The sequence below is a fragment of the Coturnix japonica genome, chromosome 1, assembly GCF_054131305.1.
Source record: "Coturnix japonica strain WE chromosome 1, WE-NBRP24, whole genome shotgun sequence".
In the NCBI taxonomy this organism is placed as follows: Eukaryota; Metazoa; Chordata; class Aves; order Galliformes; family Phasianidae; genus Coturnix; species Coturnix japonica.
In genome coordinates this window covers 7793169-7807620 of record NC_140663.1, presented here as the reverse complement: position 1 = coordinate 7807620, position 14452 = coordinate 7793169, and the positions used below count along the sequence as shown (strand labels likewise).

General features: G+C 34.2%; 1 protein-coding gene across 2 annotated transcripts in view; it reads right to left on the bottom strand.

Annotated features, from left to right (window-relative positions):
• The window catches only part of SEMA3A (semaphorin 3A), a 316274-nt gene that overhangs the window by 234322 nt on the left and 67500 nt on the right, over positions 1–14452 (bottom strand). For both annotated transcript variants that reach the window (XM_015876098.3, XM_085552395.1), the window contains exon 2: positions 5907–5976. The gene's annotated coding sequence lies outside the window, so the exon portion shown is untranslated. The remainder of the gene's footprint in view (positions 1–5906; positions 5977–14452) is intronic.

Sequence of the window (14452 nt, the reverse complement as noted above, 5' to 3'; positions counted from 1 at the left end):
AGCTGAGATTTTCTATTAGAGTGAGTTTTGCCTTTAACAGAAGAGGAATGTTCAGATGGACTGATTGGTACTTGGCCCCTGGCTAGGCTAAAAGTATAGCTTTCCTCTCTCTTAGGCCTAATTCCTAGCATAGGAATGCAGATTCAAAAGGAAACAATAGAGAGATAAATCTAGCAGTCCTTCTCAGCAACTTTAATTTTAAGATATAAATCAAAACATATATTTCTTCCTTCAGATATTTTATCCACTTTTACTAATGCCTTATCTGTGATTAAAAAATGCTATGCTATCCTGAAATTTATGTTAAAAGATTTTTCTTTTTTTAGTATATATATATTTTTTTTCCTTAGGGGAAATGTTTTATTAAGGTTCTAAAGTAATAGGATAAGGTATAGCTTATTTTCTTAAGAGTTCCGTAATCAGTATTAGAATGCAACTCAGATTCCAAAATCGTTGGCCCCCTACTGAAGTAAATAGAAGTGCTGGAGGAACAAAAAATGCACTAGTGACCTCAAAGCAATTTTTAATATTTGTAAGTGTCGCTTCCAAGTACTGAAGTCTTTTGAAGCATTGTCCAGCTATTTTTGAATGATATCTGGGGATGCACTCTATTCTTTATTTATATAAGCATGGGTTTCTCCTTCAGTGGATGTCATAAAATGAAAGTAGATAGTTGAATTTAATAATTATAAGACTTACCAGAGACTAAACACATGAAACCAAACTCATTTACAATTAAGACTGCTCCATTTCACTGTAATATTCCCATCTCATTTCAAGGATGTTCAAAAATGAGAATCTGAAAGTTTTATGGTAAATTTGGTTTTCAGATAGGACCTCAAACAAAGTTATCAAATGTGGTATATGAATGATCAGGAAGTAGGAGCATACCATTAGGTACACTAAGAGCGGGTAATTTTTTCCATCAAGCACAAATGACTGTGGTAGTACAAAACAAAGTGATCCAGACCTTTAAAAGCATTAAAAATTCAGTTGCCAGTATTTTCTATAAGCTCTAGTTTGGGCAGCTGGTGCAATGATTTTGGTGAAAGAAGATTTATCTCCTCAATACCAAGTAAACAAAAACTCCTTGGGAAAAATAAATAAATAAATAAATAGATAAATAAATAAATAAATAAATAAATGAGCTGAACTTCATGGACAAAGGCAAACTTCACTGAAACATCCCATCACAATATCCCTGCTCATCCAGACATGGAATCAAGCAGGAAAATGGTTCTGTGACACTTTTTTCAAAACCTCAGTGCTCTCCAGATCAAGGTTTCCCTGCCTTTCCACACACACCTTTGTAGGAGGAAAGATAATGAGGAACAGAACATTTTAAATGGAAAAGTAAAACTGCTACTTTCCCAAATGTATATATAATAACCTCTATTATAAGATTCAGTAGTAAGGATCTGGATTTTCAAATCAAATTTAAAAATAAAAAAAAAAAATGCTTTGGCTGTTCAGTCATTATAAATGGTATAATGTTACCGTTTGTTACCTTTAAAGCTTTTATTCTCCTACAGTCGAGTGAAATAAAATGGAAAAATAAGACCTGTTGTCATTTCTGTATAAGTTTTCTATTGGAACTGAAATTATATCTTCCTGAACTTCAAAGGTAGGCTCATCTCTGTCAGAAACTAAAAGAAAGATGTCAAGATTTTTTTCCCCAATAGGTATTATCTGAATATTGATAGATTATATATTTACATCATGATTCTATATTTTATCTGTCTGGTGTACAAGATAAAGAGATCTGAAAAATACATGGACTTTATATTCTAACATTTCTAAAATGAGAAATAATCTATTACAGATATGTAGGACAATACTAGCATGCACTGAAAAGGTACTGCTTTGAACAGTTTAAAAAAAATAAATAGAATTACTTGAATTCTCTTAAAAGTGCCTAAGAGTATGTTTAATATTGAATTAAACATAACAGAAAGTAAACAATGGAGAAATATCTACATTTTATGTTATTTTTTCAATACATTATCATAATATACTAAAAAAAAAAAAAAAAAGAAAAAAAAAAAGAGAGAGAGAGAGAGCAGAATGGGAAACACAATATCTACTATGTTACTGTCATGATTGACATTTTAATTGGCTCACAAGCTTATGGGGACTGCAGTATGTTTAGACTTAATTTCCACATGTACAATACAGCCATTACAGCAAGTCTTTTTTTTTACATCTGGGAATTAGTTTATAGCATTGCAACTGTTGCTCATCTGGTCTTCTGCTGTCTTTGCTATGAACATGCATCATGACAGAGGAACTGTGGCTAGACAAAACAGGTAGCAGATACTATTGTACTCCCACTACCTATACTAGCTGAGAACATATCTCTGTGAGCAGAGAGCAGCCCAAACAACTGTGTATAGGTCTAGAGCTAAATAAAACAGGAATTGCAAACTATGAGTATTTCTTATGTAGAGAAGAGAAAAGCAGTAGGGTAAGGGTACATGAGGTACAAAAACACATGTAAACAACATTTCTAGAAGCACTTGCTCAAGGACTGCTGTTTTGCAATGCAGCTGCCAAGGCACAGCAAAGGCCGACTACAATACTGCTGATTGAGACTTCTCCATGTTCCTTTACTATCTAAAATTATGATTCATTAGGACATATGTACATGTATATATTTTGTTCTAGTGAAAACCATTAATTTTCAAGAACATTCTTGTTTGAACCTTTTGGCAGATAGAGCCATCACAGAACATACCGAAGCAGCACAACAAACTTGACTGTACTTTTGCTTAGACAAAACACGAGAGCATAGAATTTATGCATTTATTGTCAATTGCTGATAATTTGTATAATGTTGAACAACAACCAGAAAGGCTGTAACCTCCCCAAGGATACAGAGCACAGAGAGATTATCATAAGAAAAAAAAAAAAAAAAAAAAAAAGAAAAAGATGAGAAAACAATTTAAACTTCAGTCTCCTACATCCCTTGAGATCCTGAGTGGGTTTCATAACAGGTGATTTACTCCGGTGCATTGGCATCACATCAGTATTACTTGGTTAATAAGGAAGACTTTTTTCTTTCCCTATCCTATTTTTGACTCAGTAGAATTTAACATGATGTAGAAAATAAAACAGATTTCCAGCCCCTGAAATCTTTCTGAAACCAGAGTTCTAGTTCCCCAGCCAGCCCTCATCCACATGGAGGCCAAATGCTTTTGTCATATTATTAATTCAGTCTGCACAAGAGGTTGTGGTTCTCTTGTTAGAGGAACTCTGCTATGAAATGTAGTGCCAGGAAATCTGACAAGTGCCCTCCCTCCTAGTATATTTTGGAGAGAGGAAGCACAGAGTAGAAGGCAGACTCTGTGGGCTTAGAAGGATGGTTTGCATAACACTTAAACTTCTTTGTGGTGTGGTTGGATGGAGGAGAAAGCTGGAACGTTTTAACAAAATTTCTGGCTCCTATAACTTATGAAAGACAAGGACAAACTTAACAAAACTAGAGAGACTCATATCTTCACTTCCCTGACTTTTCTGCCATCTTCAAGCAAAGTCTACCTGCAAATTCCAGTAGATCATATATTATGGGTGGTGTTCAGGGGCATACATAGGGAAAGCAAACATTTCATGAGTGTCCAGTTTCATACACTGTTTTAAACCATATTCAAGTATATTAATGGATTATTGTTAATACTTCTTTCATCTTTCTGATAAGTACACCAGTTGTCATACTGACTTACTGGCTACTGTGAACACAAGCATCAGCTCTTGGGAAGAAGATTGAAGCCCTAATAAATTTGAAACCGGTTTCAATTAGTACACAGGAAATTTACTTTGTAAGCCATGACTTGTTTTATTAGTGCCCTGGAGGGCAATTTAGATTGGAAAAAATCAGGAGATCATTGTTTGCCAAAAAAAAAATTAAAAAACATATCCAACAAAGCAAAACAAAAAACAAACCAACAAACAACATATACTTAGCCTTCATCCATAGTCTGGGATACAGCCATGAAAACGAGACTAAAATATTACTGAATATTAAAAAAAATGTTTATCTTTATACACTGAGGTCAAGCATAGTTCCAGAATGCTGGAAATGACATCCATCCCTTCCTGAAGCACGTTGTTAACTTGGAAGTTTGCCACTTGCTGTTTTTACTTTTAAATAAACCCAAAGAAAAACCCTTATTTTTCATTTCTAATGGGTTCAATTAAAATATGGGAACAGGTGCTCAAGAAAGCAGGAGTCTCCCTAAAATTTATCATAACTTTACAGCTTCAGTCTTCAGAGTTTCCCGCTGGATTACATCATACACCTCATTTTCCATTTTCCTTCTCTTTTTGCTCATATTCTCAGCTAGTCAGGAAGAAAAAGTAACTTGTATCAAAGGCATAGGATACAGAGAAATACATAAAGACTCCTGCCAATGCAAATCCCTTCTAATAATATGCACAGCAAGATGAACTTTTATGATTACAAAATTTGTTCTGCCAATTGTCTGGCCAGAAAGGTGAAAGGCATAACATACGAAATGAAACAGCTCTTAATATTTCATTCCCTAACATAAACAAGCATCAACTACACAAGTGTTCTTTGTGTGTTAACCTGCCTTGACCTCATTTACCTCAATAACGGTTTCTTGCTGCACAGTCTATAATTTTTCAATATTTTTTAATCATAGCCACTTCAGTGTCTTTCACACTTCAGCAGGTTCCTTCAAATGATGCCAACCTCAGTTAGATTCAGGAGCAGTAGACCATAGCGTGAACAGCAAGGGCTAAATTATCGTAACTATTTCTTGGCTGTGCAAGGGAGTGAGAAGTTTCCGCTCCTTTTTTCCCCCCACACCATGACTAAACAGTAGGAGAGAAGGACAGAAATATGAGAAGATCTGGGTGCACCTTCAGTGAGGAAAAAAAATCCCAAAGAAAGGAGCTGAAGTGCTTCAGTCTTTTCATTAAAGCATTTACAGAAGACTGCAACTCCAAACAAGTATGCATATAATCTACCTTAAGGTTTCATTTGCATGGTGAGTGCACTGCAAATAGGTAAAAGAGGCTGCTCTAGAAAATGTTTCAGAGTATCTAAAGAAAGCCAGTAATCAGATCCTACTTTTGTGAGAAAAACCTTCATGAATAGTGATTACAAGTACTTCAAAATTTATACAAGTAGATATTACCACATAATTGGCCATCATTCCTCAAAAAATGGGAACATTAAAAATTCCAGAGGCACTCAGTAATAAGTCTCTGGGTATTCCCAGGTTTTGTGAGTATATTAAAATTCTTTCCCATTTGAAGTTTCCACCATCAAAATTTTTGTTTCTCACATTAATCACTGGTGCTGTATCTGAGTTTTTATACCTGGAACTATTTCAGATGTGCAAACACCCATTGAAAAGCTTAACTATCTAGAGCAAACTCTTGAAAATATTTGCTTCCTCTGAACAGAAAACCTACCAGGCACGAAAACAGCATTTTCACTGTGACTGCAGTTATAATCCAGAGCTGTCTTACTGCTCTGTCACACATCTGTAGTCTGGCCATATCCTGACCCTGAGGGAGGAGTATCACAATTTCACATAACTTGCAGGAAGGAGGGACAATGACATGCCCACCAATTGAAATTCTCCAGAGAAAAACAACATATGCAAAGGCAATCCTGATCTGCCAGGCCTGACCTCAACAAGCACAATATTATCAGGTTATGAACAGGGTCAGAACTGTAGAGCACATCACAGGTTGCACCTATGCCTTCAAAAATAGTCTCCATCAAATCAGCTACATTTTGATAGCAAGTTAATCAACAGTAACAGCGAAATCCTGTGCCTAAATTTCATCACAGATTGCACACAATTTAATTATGTTTAAAAAAAAAAAAAATTAAAAAAATGTACATATTAAAAAAAAATATATATATAGCTTACCTCACACACAAGAAGTCTTTAAATGTCAAAGTAAATTTATCCACTTTGGTTGATGTTTCCTTTGATAACCCTAAAGGAAATTAATTTTAAATTTGAAAAATATAATTCATTTACAGATAAAACATAAATATTTGCCTACACAATTTAAAAATAAATGAGAGCATATTCAAATACCAGAGCATAGCTTTAAGGTATTCAAAGCCTTGACTATATAACAATGAACATTCTAAATTCAGTACGATTTGGGAAAGTGCAAGGCAGGAGGCTTATGATGAAACACAGTTGTATTGCTCATGTATAAAATATCAGTCTTTTTGCTGTAATGAAACAAAGTCATCTTGGTTTGCAACTGCAGTTTGTTAAGGTTGTCTCATTAATAGAAGAAACAAAATGGCCCTCCACATGCATCAGTTTTATTGGATTGAAGTTACCTCTCTTCATAAAGGCTATTCTAGCCACAAGACATTGAACCAAATTAGTTTTAATTTTTGAAACATTATAGCATAGTTTTCCTTTGGCCCACTTAGTTAATCTTACATAGGAATGGGGGTAAGGGGGCAGGAATGGCTAATTGGAGAGGGGATGTGTGTTATGAGCAACATACTGGTGTGGAATATTGCATATGGTAAAAAAAAATGGTAAAAAACAGCAAGTAAAAGCACACTGCAAGGAACCTGATCTGACATTAGCTAGAGTGCTGTAACACAGATATCAGGTTGCCTATGCCTAGCAGCTAAACAGAAGAACTACACATTTTGGCCTCACAGGTCTACTCAGATGCAGAAGTGGGCATTCACAAAGGCTAACTACAGCCAAGGAACATTAATTAGAAAGTCAAGTTCAAGCTAATGTAGCTCAGAGCACCAAAAGTCAATCTTCAACACCAGAAGAGCCTCACTTCCTTCACTGGATAAACCAAGAAAATTCACTTTCCTACACTAACTCCAGACTGTGTGAATTTGCCCTTCTCCATCTACCACACTCTTTTTGCTTGTTTTCCTCCCAATTTTCTTTTTCTGAAAAGTTGCTAGAAAACTAGTTAAGTCTTTATATGGCTCATTAAGGAGAACCTAAATGGACCTTCCAGGACCTTGAAAACATTCTGCATCAAGGGTTGCTAAAGAGTGAAGGGACTGGAGAGGGAAAGAGAAAAAGCTACATACAGCCTTTCTACTACTCTCTGTATGGAATTCATCCTTGAAAGATGGAGTCCAAATGGAACTAAAACCAGTTTGGTCTGCACTTGTTTCATTTTACCAAACTTCTTAAATTGAAGATCTCTGTTTGGAACACATGTATTTAACACTGTTAAATTTCTTATGGCAGATGCTAAGAGATCCTACAGATTTAGAGGATACATTTCATGTTTCTATATGTTCTTGCACCATACCTAACAGTCCTTGGTAAATCAGTTAGTAACATACTCACATAAAATTATGCTATGTCTTGCTTGTTACTTATGAGTACAGCTAGGGAAAATAAATGAGTTTCTGTATTTGAATCACGACTTACAATTCTATTGAAGTGTTCAGTCCTTGTAAATGTAATTGACACAGGCTGAACTGTGCTAAGTCATTTTTTGAAATAAGAAAGAGGTAAATGAGATTGAAGGTTTCTTTTTTTATAGAAAGATATTACAAAACATTTGCTAGAACACAGTCTAGCTTACTAGCATTTAGTCTTAATGAGATGTTGGACAAAACCCCATTTAGTGGAAGAAACCAGTGTCACGAACTCACCCACATCACCTGTTAAACAGAAGCCACCATGCACAATTTAAGTAATTAAGGACACTCTCATGAAAATCTGAACAAAGCTCAGGGAAGTAATTGGAAAGCATTTTCATCACTTCAAAGGAAGCAAGACCCAAACTCAGTACAAACCTACTGACACTAATCAAGCTGGGTCTGCAAAAGCTGACATAAAACATAATAAAAGCAGAGATGAAATTAATAAGAAATACAGATTCTATGTTTTTTTAATCCTAATAAATTATTTGGAAAGATAACAAAGTGTTCTAAGTATATCAAAGAGGTTTAGGGTTCCAATGAGTTAGAAATTATTGCACAATCCCTGTGAAGATTCTGCTAGATCAGTAAACTCTGGATAGTAAATTAAATTAATAAAATTGAGTTTTGAATATTAGATCTAAACACTAGATCTATTTCCTGTAATGTTTATGCATATCATTAACCATTGGTGATAATGCTCAACAGCTGAAGAAACCATCTTCTTCTTAATAAGAAAAGAAGTGATATTAAAACATTGTTGTTATTATATTTCTGTTAAATGTCTATCAGCACTTACCAGAGATACAGCAACAGCTGTATTTCTGCAGTTTTGTCATTTGGACAGAACAGCATTCAGCATCTGTCACAAAGGTTCTAATTAAAATCGTGTTAAAGAGATTAAGCTTTTTAGCATTAGATGTGGAAAAGATTCAGAACTGATTTCTAGGCTATAAAAACATACATTAAATTAATCAATATGAAATATTTTATTTTATTATTATTATTGTAAGCTAACTCTCTAGCATCAGAGCAAATAAACCAGAAAAAGAGGGGAAAAACAAATAAGTTAAAGGCTTTAAGATTCTCAAGAGGGGCATCAGAAGTTTAAGCACCCAGCGTTATTAATCTCTTCTGAAATTCCTACTGCAGGTGCATAAGCTTTTTTTCTTTTGCATATGAAGCCCATTCCAAATCTTTGCACTCACATATATAATGACCACTGATTTAAAATATTTTTGCTGGTCTATGTCCCTAAGCAAGAAGATACGTGTACTTTTAAAAATATTTTCTGCATACAAATGTTTTATGATTTAGCGTGACTTGAAGACCATCTGACCAACCAACCAAAAACCTACCCACGTGCACATATATGCTAACTTTTCTTACTCATAGGTTTCTCATTGCTTGTTCTTGTAGACTACTTCTGTTACCTCAGAGCCAGTCACAGAAGCCAAACTACCTCCTTCTGTTTTCTTACAGTTGAGATTTCTCAGTCCTTTATAGGTACCATTTAACCCTTTTCCAGCTGGCTCTGATAATTGAAAACGGCAGCTGATTCCAGCATTACCTACTTGCACCCTGGAAAACTGCTATTGAATGGTACCACTTTGTTAAGTGTCCTATGAAAAAAACATTAAAAACAAACAAACTAACTAAATATGGTAGGAAAATCTGCTTATTTTATTATTTCTTACAAGAAAAATGGAAAGAAGGGAGAAGAAAGGGACTGTTTATGGATACGACTGCATTTACTTCAAATTCCTATTTAGAAATAAAATCTTGAACAATGACCTTTTGTAGCAACATAGAAATCTTAAATTAAGCAGATACTTCACATATACTTTCCTATGTTCACTTGTCTGTATAAAGTTCTAAAGTTCTACGAACAAAAATTCTACAAATGAAATGTTAGTGTCAGGGGCTGGGGGGATATTAATTGGTCCTGCACAGACTTGAAACATATTCAGACTTAACAATTCATGCATCCATATTTAAAGCTTTTTTATTTTTATATTTATTTTTAATACTCCATGATCATTGTATGTCACATAAAATACATGATTAAAAAAAAAAGTCATAGAGATAAGGTAAGAAGAGATCCTGTGAGTGCACACTGTGTGAACTGCTAAGCTTAAGAGGACAGAAAACACTCTGCAAGGAGGACTTATATCTCCTTGAGGTAAGGATGTCCATAGACATGCCATCAGCTGGGAGTGGCTTTCTGAGATGATAGGGGGGAGGTGAGAGAAGGAAGACTTATCTGTTTGTGGCTTGGGCAAACACTCTTGACAAGAGCAGAGTGCAAAGACAGAAAGCAATGAAAAAGGCTGTAGATCCAGTTAACCTTGAATTCCCAGTACTGACTGGGAAAAGGAACTTAATCTAAAAGACACAGTGGGTGGAGAGAAGATTTCAAATATTCTTATTTCCTTCACTGAATATCTCTGGGCTTGCTCTGGTCTGGGTAATGAGGTACTGTTCTAACAAAACTCTATCTTGGAAATAATTATTTTTTTTTTAATCATTGTTCTAAGAAAAGGCTTAGACAGGTTCATCCCAAAACTCTGTCTTACTGGATTCCTATCACAACATTTCATCAACTATACAAAGCTAGATATCTGAATGAATACATTTTCAGAAAGATATTTGATACTGACATTAAACACCAATATTTCCATAAGAAAGTAGTCCCAAGTTGTCACAAAGCCTTGAGATAGGTGGAAGCAGGATTTAAATACTATGTCAAATGTATTTTTGTGTTCAACAGATATAAATGTTATCCCAGACATCATAATTTTATGAGAGATACAATCTGCAAGAACAATATCCTTTTAGTGGATAAATGGTATAAGCTATTGTAAATATCTTTTTTATTACCTAAATCATTTCCAAAGTAGCATTTGTGAAAATGCATTTTTTTTCAAAATTAGACTAACAGGCAGGCAAAGCTTCTGCTTGTGTTTGGATAAAGTACATTCAATTCTCATAAATAGGATTAAATTGTCTCCAGTTGTCACTAACATTCTCAGAAGCTATATTAAACTGATTACTCTGTGTGTGTGTGCATAAAATTTTGGAACACCACCGGCAGGGAAAGAGATGAAGAGACATTTCATTGTCTTTGAAATTATTGGTGAAAATGAACACAGGCATTTTCAGAACTGGCCTTACTAACAAAAGCCTTTACTGTCTGGTATATATAAGGGCAAACACATTATTCACAATTAAAAACATCTTCATAAAAGTAAAGGCAAAGCCTAATGGGTGGTTTATATGAGAATTAAAAAAAAAAAAAAAAAATATCCAACAGATTTGTACATTCTTGTTGAATTCAAATAAAAGGTAGGCAATGGCTGCCTGTGTGGACTGACGGTCTGAGAGCAAGGTACTGTGTTTGAGTCCGATGAGGCCTTTATTTTATCCTCTTCATGCTGCTATGGGGAAATACTAGAAGTTTCCCAAAACCACTCCAGAGTAAACATAATGATAAAAAGTTTTTCTCCCTGTACTGTCTGAAGCAAGACTACAGTGATAGTGGTGAATAACTGAGATTCTTCTATCAGCAAAGACTAAATTGACTGTAATAGGCTTTGGAAGTTTCTTTTATCCTTGAGCAGAGGTCTCTAATATATTTAATACTAAATCTGGCATTAACAGGAGACGAGACTTAGATCTGATCATTTTAGTACTTTGCAATATCTGTTGTCCTTTGTCTGATCCATATTTTTTAAACTCTTTGCCTTATACTTTCTGTTGTCCTTAAGTTGTTGTTTGAATTATATCTTTCCTGTATATATATGAATCAATTTTAGTAGGTTTTAAGATGGAAAGATTAAGTTTTCTCATATCTGAGAGAGAAATAGTGCCATTAGTAACACAGTTGTTTTGTCTTCCAAGTACTCACTTCATTCTGTTTGAATATCCCAGCAAATAATGAAAATTGGAAGAAGAAAATTAGTAAAAAACTTCTATTAGTGCATAATACAGATTTCAACAGTATTGACAGTAGTTTCTGACCTGGTATCTTCAAAAAGCTCCATTTAAATCTTTGAACATTTGTTTTATCCCATTATTAGACAAATTATTTATCATATTAAGTATTCTGTTTTGATCTCCTTTGTTTTATGCCTTCAAACTAAAATTGCATGGAGTAGCTACAGTTCTTCTGTATGCAAATTGCTTATGATAATTCTGACTACCCGATGATAAATCTTCCAGGATGAATGACAGAGATGCAGTAGCAGATAAAACTGTAGATTAACATAATGTAATGCTGAGTTATTTGACTTGTAGCAAAAGCAATGAATGAATCCACGTCCCATGCCTCCTACTCTTAAACTTCCTACAGTTTCATCTGAACAGACATAAATGTCACTGCATAATTTTGGCATGACTGTAAAATTACTAATAGACTACTCTGTTTTCACTGTTGCAAGACCTTTCTTTTCTTTATTAAGTCAGTTTTCCTGCAGATAGATATCACAGGACATGTAATTTCCTTCTGAAAAGGTCATTAAATGTGACAAGTACGTAAGCACAGTTTGCTTCCTCCCCAAGGCAGGGATTCAGCAATTTTACAGGAGTCTCTTATGTAATAATCCTCACCAGCTAGTTTGGCAGGTCCAGCCATCATTAGTAGCATAACTTTACTTGGTGAGGTATACCTTCAAAAGTCATTCATTACAACAGTGTAAACAAAGACCAACAACGGGGACAAGGATCACACTCATTGAAGAACTTAAAGTAGTTGGCTTTTTTTTTTTTTTTTTTTAATTCAGTGAAATATTCTGCTACCATACTCTGCCATCCTTGCATTACAGAAATGCTAATTGCTGATCAATAAAACATGTTTCAGCCACATGATTAACTCTTATTGAAACGTAGTCAATAATAAAGATCCAGACCAGTTGAACAACTCAAGTAATGAATACCTTCGTGATATAAACTTGAAATCAGTGGAAATCTTGTGACAGACTTCTGTGCAAACATTTCAAGAGATTCAGGTGTTACTATGCTCATAAACACATCATTTGGATGTAAAACTGAAGTCTTACGTAGAAGCTGTGAACACAACCTATACTTGTTTTATGGAAAGTGATCTCATGGCAATTTTTCAGCACTTGCTGCTTGTTTAATTACATGGTTTCCAAGGAGTAGTGATACTGTCCATGATGTCATCACTATATGTCTTGACTAACTTGATATTTTAATAAGAAATTTTATGAAATTGGCATGAAGTTGCAGTTCTAACTAACTAAACATTAGAAATTTATTGTTAAAGATGAAAAAGCATTAGAGAGTAACAAACTACAAATACAGCTAGCTCTATTTCATGCATTAATCTGTTGTATAGAATTTCTTTTAAAACTTTATTAAATGTTCAATTCATATTCTAAATTTTATGTTATTTTTAAGGAAGACTGCTGTTCCCTAGTTAGAAATAAGGCAAATTAAACCATTTTTCTGACATCAATAAAAACTCCAAGCCTTTGCAAAAGAGTGACTTATAAGGATTTCTGTAATTACTACTAAGAAATCAAGTCAGGTAGATGTCTAGCTCTTAAAAAGTTTATTGGAAAAGAAAATACGAAAATTAAAAGTGCTATGCTTCATCATAGATCAGAATATCATCTTACAGGGAACAGTATTTTTTTTTATCAGAGTTTATTCTCTGATTGTGTTCCATCATAAATCATATAGACAGATGTGTGCCTTAGTCACGCATCAAGGTTGATTAACATTGCTTTAGGTTTGTACAACACAGGCTAAGGATTAGACTTTTTTATAGTAACTTTTTTTTTTTTTTCATTTTTGTACTAGAGAAAATGTAATACTGCATGCATTTTTCTCTGTTACAGCACATCTGTACAATAAAAATAATATTTACATCATGCAGTTTTATGCTCTCATACAGAAAAATCTAGTCATAGCTGCGTCTGCTTGTTCTCTTTCTAAGAACGTGGTTTGGGAGAAGTTCTCACACAGCTTAAGATAGTATCTAAACATTTTTGGTTGTACATTCTGCTACCCTCATCCCTATATATTTTTTACATTTTGAAAGCTGGTTGATAAGAAAAACCTTACAATATACAAGTAGTTTGAAAACAAACATCCACCAATTTAATTATTAAGCCCCACTGAATTCCTGCAGCCATGAGTCAAGGGCTTTTAAATCACAGGGCTTGTATAATGTTTTTAACTTCACTGTACCAGGCTGGCCTGAACTGTATGTGGGGTTCTTCCTAGCTACAGTTGCTTACCAAAGAAGACTCAGTGGAAGGAGGTTATGTACATCAGGGATAGTGATCTGACCTCAGCTATTACAGATATACATAGCTGGCATCAAAAAGAGATTAACATGAGGTTACTCTCTCAATATTTCCATTGGATAGAATTCAGTTTTGACATTAGTCACGAGTAGAAAATAAATTTTGACTCTGCTTTGGAATTCAGATTCTCTTAGTTATCTGCTAAGTCCAATAAAATTACAGAAAAATAAGACTGTTATTATGGAACAAATGAGTGAACACCTGGCTGAAACAAAGAGAACTAAAAATTTACCTGACAAACTGATAGCAAAATGATCAGTACTCACTGGTATGTGTTTTACCAATCAATTTACTCAGATATGAAAAGCAAAATGAATAACTAATACAACATTAAAATAACATTCATATCATGTTAATTTTAGATGTGAAATGTTTAAGGAATATTTCAGAAAACCACATGAAAAATATCACCATCACAAGGCTGTTTTCTTGTTTTGGTTTTCCACTCCACAGAAACTGAAAATGTTAGACTGCTTCTAGTTTGATAAATGAGAGTGTTTGCAGCGTCAGTCCCAGAATCAAGAACTGATTTTGTACAGGTACAGTATAGTTTCTAACAGTAGTATCTTAATATCTAAACTACTTGAATAACATTTCAGTGACAAATTTACTGACACGTTACATGCTGACCTTAGTGTATATAAATCTTCCTTTACTCTGAATGGTAGTTGGAAAACAGTTTCAACCACTTTTTACTTATAATACC